Genomic DNA, 13,312 nt, shown 5'->3' with positions numbered 1-13,312 from the left:
GTATGGCAAACTGGCACTGAGCATGCATATCAGTTAAAGTGTCACAATAACAGAAGTATAGCTCAATTATGGCTTAGAAATAGAGATCAACCTCCCTTGTTTTTATGTACATATTTAGTATTTTACAGGTGAAGAAAGTTTATCTCAGAGAAGTTAGAGATGACCAACAACTAACAGGTCATAACTCTGAGTTATGATCTCCTGACCCCTGGTTCAGTGTTTTCAATGTCACTACTGCCTCTTTAGCCCTCTAAAAACAGACTCGGGAAGTCAAATCTTTTCCTTGGCCATATATTTTGCCTTTCTGTAAGGAAAGCTCTGTACCTATGAGTTTAGAAATGAAAAATTATAAGATCCTGAATAATAAAGACAGACAAGGTCACACCAACATAACTTAGGTTATCTTCAACAAATTTAGTTCATCTTTTACTCAAAATTATCAGGGCTCAGAATTTCTGCCATATAAATTATGCCGTTTAAGCCTTATATGTATCTGTTTTTTATTTAGTTGGAATGCGGTAACAAGTGGACAATCATTATCTTGAGTTAATCAAGGTAAAAAGAGATTTATGTTCATTTACTTTAAAATGTTTCCTGAGTACTATGTTCCAATGCAATATTCTGGAGCTGCAACAGGCCAAATCTGGCCAGCTGCCTATTTTTTGTAAATAAAATTTTATTAGAACTCAGCCATGCCTATACATCTGCGGCAGCTTTCACACCACAGTAGCAGAGGTGAGTAGTTCTGATGGAAACTCTATGGCCTGCAAATCCTCAAATATCTACTGTTTGGCCCTTTATTAGTAAAGTGTGTGGATCTTTGCAGAATCTAGATGTTATGAAGAAGGCCTTGAATGACAGATATATCCTTTTCTTTTATGAAGCTTATATTTTAATGGGAAGGAAGAAAATAATAAAAAATTTTAGACAGAGAAGCATCATGAAAACTAGTATTATGATAGAGAATGATATGGTGGGAAGAGGCACGTAGATAGGAGGGTCAGGAAAGACCTCTCTAGGCAGATTATAGCCGACTTGAGAATTCAATGGCAGAACAAGCCAGCTATAAAGCCATGAGAAAATCTAGGGATAATAGTTCTAGATGGAAAAAACAGCAAATAGAATTTAATTGAGACAGAATAATGGGCTTGTTTAAGGTACAGGAAAGTGGATAGTATGTCTAGACATGTGAGTTAGGGGTTATAGTTGCATGCAAGTCCATATTCCCCTCACCCACACTTATAAATAGAGATCCATGTATGTTTTGACATCATTGTCACTAGCCTCTGCCTTGAGGCCCTACCTTTGAGGACCTCAGCCCTAGGGAGCCTAGCACCACATTCTCATGTGATGGCCACTGGTCAGCTACAGCCAGAACAGTTGAAGAAACTCTAGTGGGGCCATTACTTGATACCCTGACAGCCATATGACTTTTTCTCTGTCTTTTTGTTATGCTCTTATTACAGATCTTATTCATTCAAAGCATTTTATCACTTTGTCTTTCATGTGTGCTATTTTAGTTAAATTGCATTTATTTCCTCTTAATATTCTTTTAAAAATTATTTTATAAATGTCAAGCAGCACAGGCATAAAGTGGGACAGCTTACTTCACTCAGAAGGTGAGATGTCATAGTCCCTTTGGACAACCTGACGTCACAGAGCAGCTGTTCTTTCTCGGGTGTACCCTCGGAGAATAACCCTAGGTAGTAGTCTCCAAGCTTATTTTGGTTGCAGATCTACTCCACACCTAAGTTGAGGCTTAGAAATCAATTGAGAAAAGTGAGAAGTTGCTGATTGAAATCCAACCATTTAGGCCTCAAGGACAGACACATTGCATGGACTCTGGTGGGACTCAAATAATTGAACAACCAGATCTCTGCCCTAATGACCATTTTAAGTATAAAAAGATATACCAAAAGGTAGTTTATTATTTTATGCATTTAATACTTAAATAAGAATGGTAAAAGAGGTACACAAAACTAGATTATGTTATAAAAAAGAGTTTTAAAATATTAATGAAAAATATTAAATAATACCTAACAAAAAAACAATAAAACTGTTATTTAAGATATTTCCAATGACAGCTTGTCACCCCCTGGTTGTTTGGCACTTCTTCTCTTTATGTTATATGTTTGTTTACTGATGGACACAAACATGAGGGAATTAAAATGTAGTATTTCATCAAAGGTATGATAAGTTTTATGAAATGAATAAATATTACAAGCATAGTTCCATCAAATTTTTTCACCTATGGATGGAATGAACATTACTACGGGTACTTAGAATACACTGTTGGCCAGATAAATATTAAAAAACAGTAAGGAATGTAAATTTGTGATTTCCACATTAGAGAGAACTTTGATTATAAGTGCCATTTTAACAACTGGTTCACCAAACTCAACAAAAAATTAGGTATTGGTTCTGCCAAACCAGTGCAAACAGACTGAATCCCACCACTGCATAGACTCCCCTTGCCCATTTCTTCTTGTAAGTGTAGGTGTGTGTGTCGATGGGAGAGAGGTCTGTAGTAAAACATCATTCTCTGATAGAAATGCTCATGTCTGGAATGAAAGTGATAAGATTAGAGACTAGGGCCTCATAAACATTTTCAAGTTTATGATTTTCTGGTCTACAGTAAAAGTTGGTCAGAAATAGCTAAAATGACAAAATCATTTTTAAAACATCATTGTATTGAGATGTTAACAATGTGAACGTAGGTGACAATTAAATTTGCATGAACACATAAAATGTAATAGATTTCTTCCTGACTTTTGGCTTACTTTAGTCTGATTTCTCCTGCTTTTTCTTCCCAGCTTCATTCAGAAAAAAAGACATTCAATAATAAAACCATATATGTCAACAAAAAACTACTAAAAATTTTTGTTGATTCCACTGAAATGAAAGTGAGGAATTTGAGTATTTCAGGATGACAGGCTAATAAAAAAAACAGCTAGAAGAGTATAGTTTTATTAAAGATTAGCTAATACGTTATTTATATGTGTTCTAATCAGTATTCAGTGAATAACAATCACCAAATAGTTAACATTTTATTTTACCAGTATATTGGTGAATGAGTTTTCTGGAAGAGATAGAGATGAGGAACCTAAATGAGATTTAGGAGTTTGAAAAGCCTTTTACTTGACACAGGTGTCAACCATGTGCGTTGTTGCAATGCAAGAAACTTCTTCAACATCTGGGAAACAGACCAGAGGAATCCTAAAATTAATCTAGAAGTCATAGCGGGCAGCCTCAGTTTATAACCTCATCATCTTTTACCTCATCATTCTTTAAATATAGTATTTGCAGGTAACTGTTGGGTATCAGGCTAAATTACTTAGAATACTAGCTCGTGTAATCCTCACACCAGTCCTATGACCAACCCTACTGTACAGATGAGAAAACTGAGGCTCAATGAGGTTAAGAAATGTACTGTATAAATTACCAATTTTTTAAAAAATTACAATTGGTTGACGCATCTTTTTAGTCTCTTTTCATCTCTACCTTGTGGGAAAATGGCTGGGGTTTAGACTGTGGTCCTGAAACAAGTCTTTTGTGTGGACTTTGGAACTCCGGGTCCTGCAGGGCAGAACGCTGCCCTTGTAAGCACTAGAAAAGATTGTTTAAAGAAAAACAGTTGATCCCTATGGCCTTTCCTTATATACCTGAAAGACATTAATTAACTACCCTTCTATGCACCTGAACCCAGGCTGAGTAAAGAGACCAATAAATTCAATAAGGCTGCAGTGATCTGGGCTCTCAGTCCTAGAGGCTAGGAGTCCCCTGTACCCATCTTTCTCTCTATGTTGCATCCTGTGTATGTTTTTTCTTCAGTCCTGCAGCACCTTCCTTTCATGCACACTCACGGCTGAGCTGGTCTCTGCAAGTGGCACTCACCGCGGGGTCTGACGAACAGGGACCTCCAAACAGGAACCTGACCAGAGCAGGAAATCAATTGGAACAGTGATACAATTGGAAGAAGGATCACCGGAGCGATATGTAAAGTAAGGAAATAACTGCTGGAACTCAAGGGGGAAATAGCAGTCTCAGTTCAGTCCACACAGGAAAGTGGTAAGGACATCCTTGGGAAAATACAGGGTAACAATGGAGAATGTGGACAGTGTTATGAAATGCCGTTCCTATGTCTATTTCTTTAAAAAATTGTTAAAGGCTGGTGGGGCTAAAGCCAGCGAAGGGAAACATTTAGAATTATTAGAAGTGATTGAGAAACATTGTACTTGGTTCCCTACTTTAGGAAGTCTAGAGGTGTTCAATTGCTGGCTACTATCTGGCAGACTTGAACCTTGGTAAAATTGGGTTTAGAACCTTTGCAAAATGATGATGATGATGAGGGAGAAGAAGAGTGTAAGGAGCTTAAATACACTGAGCCTGAAAGTGCCCTGAAGGTTGACAAACCTTCTTTACCATCTGTTTCTTTCATTGATTTTGCAAAATCTTTGCCACCCCCTCCACTACCTATTTTTGTACCTAGGGAGTTTCCACCACAGTTATCAGCTCTCCAGAAAGGAATATTACAGGCCCATAGAGAGGAAGATTTAGATGTGTTGCAAGTGGCCTTTCCAGTAACAGTAACAGAGAGAGTGGCTCCTGGGGTGGATACCCAAAATCCTAATGGGGTTTTTGAATTCACCCATGAGCCCATTCCTTTTAAAATATTGAAAGAATTGAAATTAGCAATACAGAACTAATTCTCCTTTAACTTACGGCCTAATTCAGGGTCTTGCTGAAGGTTATTTCATTCTGGTTGGCTGGAACACTTTGGCTCGAACTGTATTAAGTTCTGAGGAATTTCTACAATTTAAGACTTGGTGGTATGACCATGCCAAAACTCAAGCTGCATATAACAGAACCTGTAACATTCCCATTTCATTAGAACAACTGGTGGGCTCTGGAACATGAGTAGGTGTCCCAAATCAACTACCTATGAATGATCAGGCCATTACCGAAATTAGGAGATGTTGTTTGCGAGCTTGGGAGAAAATTGAATCTAATGGACAAACAACTGTCTCTTTTCAAAAGGTATTGTAAGGACCAAAAGAGCCCTATACTGAATTTATTGTCCGGATCCAAGAAGCTATTAAAAAACAAATTACCAGCCTGACCAGGCAGTGGCTCAGTGGATAGAGCGTCGGACTGGGATGTGGAGGACCCAGGTCTGAGACCCCAAGGTCACCAGCTTGAGCGCGGGCTCATCTGGCTTGAGCAAAAACTTACCAGCTTGAACCCAAGGTCCCTGGCTTGAGCAACAGGTTATTTGGTCTGCTGAAGGCCCACGGTCAAGGCACATATGAGAAAGCAATCAACGAACTAAGGTGTTGCAACGAAAAACTGATGATTGATGCTTCTCATCTCTCTCCGTTCCTGTCTGTCTGCCCTGTCTATGCCTCTCTCTGACTCTCTCTCTGTCTCTATAAAAAAAAAAAATACCAGTGTTGAAGCTGCTGACACTATACTCCAATTATTAGCATTTGAAAATGCTAACCAAGATTGCCAAAAGGTTATCGGCCCAGTGAAAGGAAAATTAAGATTTAACTGGATACATTAAAATTTGTCAAGGAGTAGGTACTGAGGGCTACTATGATGGCTCAAGCTGTGGCAAGATTAAAGTTCAACTCAAAATTTTCAGGAAAATGCTATAATTGTGGCAAATTAGGACATACAAAAAGGAATGTAATAGAAAAGGCAATAGAATAACTCCTCAACAAAAATGAGGGAATGAAGGAAGAAAGCCACCCAGGATAAGCCCACGTTGTAGGAAAGGTAACCACTGGTCCAGCCAATGCCATACTCAATATCATAAACATGGGACACCACTTCAGGGAAACCACCAGCAGGGTGTGTTCCCAGCCCCATTCCCAAAGGGAGCATACCCAGTACAGCAGGAACCTTTCGGGCTTCCTCGGGAGTAATGCTCTGCAGTATCTTGGAATTATCTCCAGCCACAGCAGGGCGTGCAGCCATAGATATTACTACCAGAGAGGGTATTCTTTTAACCCCCAGACAGGACCCTGTAAAGGTTAAGACTGGATTATGTGGACCACTACTTCCTAATACTGTAAGACTTTTGCTAGGACTTTCCAGTTTAATATCAAAAGGAGTCCGAGTTCATACTGGAGTTATTTACAGTGACTATACTGGGGAAATTATAGTCCTGATGTCTTCCTCAATCCCATGGAAGGCAGATCCTGGAGAATGAATTGCTCAATTTTTATTGTTGCCCTATATTTCAACTAGAACAAGCCAGAAGGTCCACAGTTCACAAGGATTTGGGAGCTCTAGACAAGCACGAGTCTTTTTTTGTGTGTGTGTGGCAGAGACAGAGTGAGAAAGAGGGACAGATAAGGACAGACAGATAGGAAGGGAGAGAGATGAGAAACATCAATTCTTCGTTGCGGCTCCTTAGTTGTTCACTGATTGCTTTCTCATATGTGCCTTGATGGGTGGGGAGGGCTACACCTGAGTGACCCCTTGCTCGAGCCAGCAACCTTGGGCTCAAGCTGGTGAGCCTTGCTCAAACCAGATGAACCCGCGCTCAAGCTGATGACCTCAGAGTTTCGAACCTGGTTCCTCCACATCCCAGTCCAATGCTCTATCCACTGTGCCACCGCCTGATCAGGCAAGTACGGGTCTTTTTAACAGAAAAAATTGTAGATGAACATCCCACCTATAAAATTACTATACAAAATAAAAAATTTAAGGGTCTAATTCAGTGGTAGTCAACCTGGTCCCTACTGCCCACTAGTAGGCATTCAGCTTTCATGGTGGGCAGTAGTGGAGTAACCAAAGTATAAATAAAAAGATAGATTTAACTATAGTAAGTTGTTTTATAAAGATTTATTCTGCCAAACTTAGTGAAAATCCGACATAAAGAACTTGGTAAGTAATTATTATTATATGCTTTAACTTGATGTAACTCTGCTTTATAAATTTTATAAAGTAAAGTTACTTCCCTACTTTATATATCACCATTACTGTGGAACTGGTGGGCGGTTAGAAAATTTTACTACTAACAGAGATACAAAAGTGGGCGGTAGGTATAAAAAGGTTGACTACCCCTGGTCTAATGGATATAGGGGCAGATGTATCCATCATGAGTACCAATTCTTGGCCTCACAAATGTCCCCTTCAAGAGACCAATATCTCTGTAATTGGCTGAGGTACTGCAAGAGGTTTAAAGTAAAGTGTTAACATATACTCTTTCTCTGGACCAGATGGTCAGCCTGCGACATTACAGCCGACATTACAACCCTATGTTGCAGAATTCCCTATCAATCTTTGGGGAAGAGATCATAGACAAAGTAAAAAAGGAGGTCATAGACAAGTAATAAAGTATCCATTGCATTTTTCTTTAGTGGCTACTGTTCACAAAAGCCTTCTCTTTAAACCCTAAGCAGTGCCTTTAAAATGGACAACAAATAAGCCTGTTTGGATTGAACAATGGCCATTAACTAAAGAAAAATTGGAGGCTCTTCAAGAATTAGTAGTAGAGCAATTAGAAAAAGGACATATAGAAGAATCATTTAGCCCATAGAGTTCTCCAGTGTTTGTGATTAAGAAGATATCAGGAAAGTAGAGATTTCTGACAGATTTACATGCAGTAAATGCAGTAAATCGACCTATGGGAGCTTTACAACCAGGGTTACCAAATCCATCTTTAATACCTAAGGAATGTCCATTATAGTAATTGATTTAAATGATTGTTTTTTCACCATACCTTTGGCACAGGAAGATCAAGAAAAGTTTGCCTTTTCTGTACCTTCCCTGAATGCTAAAGAGACAATGAAAAGATTTCAGTGGAAAGTATGGCCACAAGGGATGCTTAACAGCCCTACTATTTGTCAAAACTTTGTAGCTAAAGCCCTAGAACCTATTCGGTCACAATGCTCTCAATGCTATCTCATCCATTATATGGATGATATTCTTGAAGCGGCAAAACAAACAAACAAAAAAACCAAGAAGAATTAACTAAAGTCTATGCCACTTTAGAGAAACAGGTGAAAATTGTTGCTTTAAAAATAGCACCTGAGCCCTGGCTGGTTGGCTCAGCGGTAGAGCGTCAGCCTGGCATGTGGGGGACCCGGGTTCGATTCCTGGCCAGGGCACATAGGAGAAGCACCCATTTGCTTCTCCACCCCCCCTCCTTCCTCTCTGTCTCTCTCTTCCCCTCCCGCAGCCAAGGCTCCATTGGAGCAAAGATGGCCCGGGTGCTGGGGATGGCTCCTTGGCCTCTGCCCCAGGTGCTAGAGTGGCTCTGGTCGCGGCAGAGCGACGCCCCGGAGGGGCAGAGCATCGCCCCCTGGTGGGCAGAGTGTCGCCCCTGGTGGGCGTGCCAGGTGGATCCCGGTCGGGCGCATGCAGGAGTCTGTCTGACTGTCTCTCCCCGTTTCCAGCTTCAGAAAAATACAAAAAAAAAAAAAAAAAAAAAAAAATAGCACCTGAAAAGATTCAACAGACTGTCCCAGTCTCTTATTTAGCACTATCATAGACCAGTGTTTTTCAACCAGTGTGCCATGAGACATGGTCAGGTGTGAGTATAAATACATTTAGATACTATATCATTAACTATATGTATAATATGTACTGTGTTAGAGTGTCATTTTGTGTCATTTTGGTAGGTGGTGTGCCCCAGGATTTTGTAAATGTAAAAAATGTGCCGCAGCTCAAAAAAGGTTGCATAGACCACACTACAATACGACCCCCAAAAGTACAAATATGCAGAGATAGCATTAAGACCTTAAATGATTTACAGAAATTATTAGGAGATATTAATTGGCTTCATCCAAAAGTGGGAATAATGACACATGAGCTCTCTTCTTTATTTTCTCTTTTGCGTGGAGACCCTAGTCTGAATAGCTATAGAATTTTAACCAAGGAAGCAGAAAACGAACTTCAATTAGTGGAAGAAAAAATTTATCAGGCTCAATTGGATCATGTTCAGGATGGAGAATCACTTCCGTTGTTGATTTTTAATTCACTACACTCTCCTACAAGTGTTATTGTTCAGCATGATAAACTAATTGAATATTCTTACCTAATTCTACCATAAAATCTCTCTCTCCCTATCTTGATCTTATATCTTCACTTATTCTCAAAGGAAGAGGACAGATTCGACAACTTGTGGATTGTGATCCGTCTGCTATCATCCTTCCCTTAACAAGAGCTGACCTTTCTTCTTATTTTCAGAATCATTTACACTGGCAGATAGCTTTTGCTGATTTCATAGAGATTATTGATAATCATTATCCAAAAAACCCTCTTTTCTGGTTCCTGAAACACACTCTATGGATTCTACCTCATATTACCCGGCTGAAACCTTTATCTAATGCCCCTACTATCTTTACTGATGGCTCTGGTAATGGACATGCTGGCTATACTGGGGCAATACAGAAACATATTTCCACTCCAGGTTTTTCTGCTCAACAAGCTGAATTTATGCTGTTGTTTCTGCTTTGCAGGATTTTCCCAATCCAGTTAACATTGTTAGTGATTCTGCTTATGTAGTACAAGTCACAAAGATGATTGAAACAGCTTCATTAAAACCTTCTTCACCACAACCTCTTACTAATCTGTTTTCTCAATTACAGCAAACTGTTCAAAAATGTCACTTTCTTTTCTATATCACTCATATTCATTCACATACTAATTTACCAGGACCCTTAGCTACAGGTAATGCTATCGCTGACAAACTGGTTATGACCGCTCTTACAGAGGCAAGTCAGTTCCATGACTTAACTCATGTTAATGCTTCAGGATTCCGTGCTAGATTCCAATTATTTTGGAAACAAGCTAAGGATATTGTATGCATGTGTCCTAAATGTCAAATTATTAACAATCCCAAACAATCACCTCCTGGGATTAATCCCAGAAGCTTGGAACCAAATCACATTTGGCAGATGGATGTGATGCACATTCCATCTTTTGGTAAACAATCTTTTATACACGTTACAATTAATAACATGTTCTCATTTTCTATGGGCTACAGCACAAACCAGTGAAACAGCTCTTCACATTAAGCCCCATTTGATGCACTGCTTTGCAGTAATGGGGCTTCCTGAAACCATCAAAACTGAAAATGCTCCTGCCTATTTTAGCTCAGCTCTTCAAAAGTTTTTTCCAATAATGGTCCATCAGACATGTCACTGGGATTCCTTACAATCCCCAAGGACAAGCTATTGTAGAACATGCTAATAAATCTCTTAAACAAATGTTACAAAAACAAAAAGGGGGAGATAAGGATTCCCCAGCAACTCAATTATATAAAGCATTATTTACTCTTAATTTTTTGAATTATCCACCTTCTTTACCCTCCACTGCTGTGGATCAACATTACTCTGCTTCTTCTTTATCTTGTTACAGAGCATCCACTCATGGTAGCAGGATCTGGTGACCAATCTTTGGGCAACGGGACAATTGCTAACCTGGGGACAGGATTTTGCTTGTATTTCACCCTTACAGGAGAAGCTCTGCTTTGGGTACCCTCTCGATGAGTAATACCTTATCATGAGTGAGAGAAAACAAAGAAGATTCACCTACAACCTGGAACCCCCAATCATGTAGATGGAGGGACTAACTCTCCAGACCACCCATCTGTTGGGACTGATGCAAGCAATGTAGAAGGCAGCTCTTCCAACTTAGAGGCAGATAAAACATCTATGCCAAGAAGCAGAGAAACAATTGAAGCAGCAGAAAACTTTGATGACATCCTCTAATGTGACAATTGTACTTTTTGCTCTGCTTCCAGAGACTTCCTCAGGTGCTTGCAACAAACCATCCAGCAATTGATGCAGAGGAAGGCTGCAAGACTTATGGAAGGCTTATGCAGCCGTGCAAAAACAAACAAACAAACAAAAAACACCAAGAAGGAGGACATGTGGGAAAATGGCTGGGGTTTAGACTGTCGTCCTGAGACAAGTCTTTTGTGCGGACTTTGGAACTCCGGGTCCTGCAGGGCAGAACGCTGCCCTTGTAAGCACTAGAAAAGATTGTTTAAAGGAAAACAGTTGATCTCTATGGCCTTTCCTTATATACCTGAACGACATTAGTTAACTACCCTTCTATGCACCTGAACCCAGGCTCTGTTAATTTACCTAATGAGCAAAGAGACCAATAAATTTGATGAGGCTGCAGAGATCTGAGGTCTCAGTCCTAGAGGCTGGGAGTCCCCTGTACCCATCTTTCTCTGTATGTTGTGTCTTGTGTATGTTTTTTCTTCAGTCCTGCAATGCCTTCCTTTCATGCACGCCCACGACTGAACTGGTCTCGGCACTACCTCTCCCCTCTATCTCTTTTAATTTCTTTTTTGTTTTCTTTCAGTTTATCTGCTTGTACTACAGAATTCCCCACAGTCTGTATTTCTTTGATGGAGTCCGAAGGGTACAAGTTAACATGTGCTCCTGACCTCAGCGCTCTTGTAAATTTGTAACTTGTTTAGAGGCTTGATCAGATTCAGCTTAGAACTTTTTTGGTAAAGAAAACTTTCATAAATGGTAGCGTATGTTTCCATTGGGGCACATATATCTTATTGTCACTCTTTTTGTGATGTTTAGGCATCAGTTGGTGCTCAGTACCCACATTCAGTGATCAATTAAGGGTTGAAAAAATTGTAAAATTCTATCTTTATCATCTCTTCCTCATTTATTAGCTTATCTGCTTCCAGAAAAGTTCCTTTATATACTACTCTTTAGTTAACTTAAGCACAGTTTGGCTAGGAAAGCCAAAAAAATAACAGATTTAAAGTGAAGAGTTGGTTCAGTAGCAGTGTGAAAATTCAGGAAAACAGTTGAAAATTTAGATATGGAGGTAAGAAGAAAGAGGGTTTGGAAATACTCCGGCTAGCTGCCAATATCAACAATGCCACATTAACTGTTGCTGCCCAGTTTGTTTTATTACATTTACCATGTTCTATCTGAAAATATTGATAGAATGACTTTCAAAGATTTTTTTTAAATTTATATAAGCTCTAAAGAGAAAAAAATAGTTGACATGATTAGTCCTTTTTTGGGAGATAGGTTAGAACTCAGGAGAAGAATGAGTCATGAAGAATTTTTTGAGAAAAATATTACATGGTTCTCTCATTAAACTAGTTGGATAGAAAAGTACATATGACAATAATCTTGCTATAGTCAGTCACCATTCTATAACTAATTCTTAAAGGTAATTTATAATTAGTTTGGTTATGTAAATACTTCAATTTACATCAGCATTTTACTTAAAATGTTAATTCCAACTGTCTTTATAGCTCTGTCACATAGTAAGCATTCAATTTATATTTAAATTGTGCCATGATGCCTCCAATTGAATTTGGACTCACCTGCTCTTTTACAGTAAGGTCTGCAGTAGCATGAAAAGGCAATTTATATCTACCTTTTTCCTGTGCCACCAAAAGTTTTCCTGACATTCTAGTGAGAATCACATTAGATTCAAAAGTCTTTGAAAAGTATATTAATATTATTAACAGGAAAATGTAGTTCCTGAGCAAATGCTAATTTAATGATATAATTTACATAAACTTTATCAAGAAAACAAAAGTGGTCATTACTCTCGCAAGACCTGCACTGTGCCAACACTGAAGGGTTTACAAAAAAAATTGGGAGACATAGTTCCAGCTATTTTCCATTAAGCATGATGGCTGCATTAGGATTTGTGTTTCATAGGTTCTAGCGTTATCTCCATATTTCTATGGAGGGATGAACATGGTACTAATTTCAAAGAAACCTCTCCATGGGGCCTGTTGAATTCTAATAGTAGTTGCAATTCAGAAAACCTAGGAATTTCCTACTAGGAAATTTACATGTTAGAGCATGCAATAAGGCTTGCTAGCAAGTGTGCAGCCCAGTAACATATCTTACTAACAATGAAAGAAGTAAAATCCAGCTCCTTTGCATTTTACTCTATTTTCAGTTGTTAAAAAGATACTTCAATTTCTATGTGCTCATAATGATCACTCTCCCTACATTGAAACTGAAGGAAGTGCCATGATGCTTCCAATTGAATTTGGACTCACCTGCTCTTTTACAGTAGCATAAAAAGGCAAATACAACGGTAGCTTGAATTCTTGCTGCAACAATTTATATCATTTCTAGTGAACTGAGTCACTAAATTCTTGAACTTTGGTGCACAGTCATCATTAAGGGCCCCGCACTAGGAAGATGACCTCTTTTATCATGCAACTTTGGACTCCACCAACACTCACCGACCTCCAAACCCTCCAGCAAGAACTGCACAGCTTTAAACCTTGCTAAATGAACTTGCTGCTGACTACACATAATTTTATCCTCCATACTAAGCTGTATTC

The sequence above is a fragment of the Saccopteryx leptura genome, chromosome 3, assembly GCF_036850995.1.
Source record: "Saccopteryx leptura isolate mSacLep1 chromosome 3, mSacLep1_pri_phased_curated, whole genome shotgun sequence".
NCBI classification, from domain to species: domain Eukaryota; kingdom Metazoa; phylum Chordata; class Mammalia; order Chiroptera; family Emballonuridae; genus Saccopteryx; species Saccopteryx leptura.
This window is presented reverse-complemented; position numbering follows the sequence as displayed.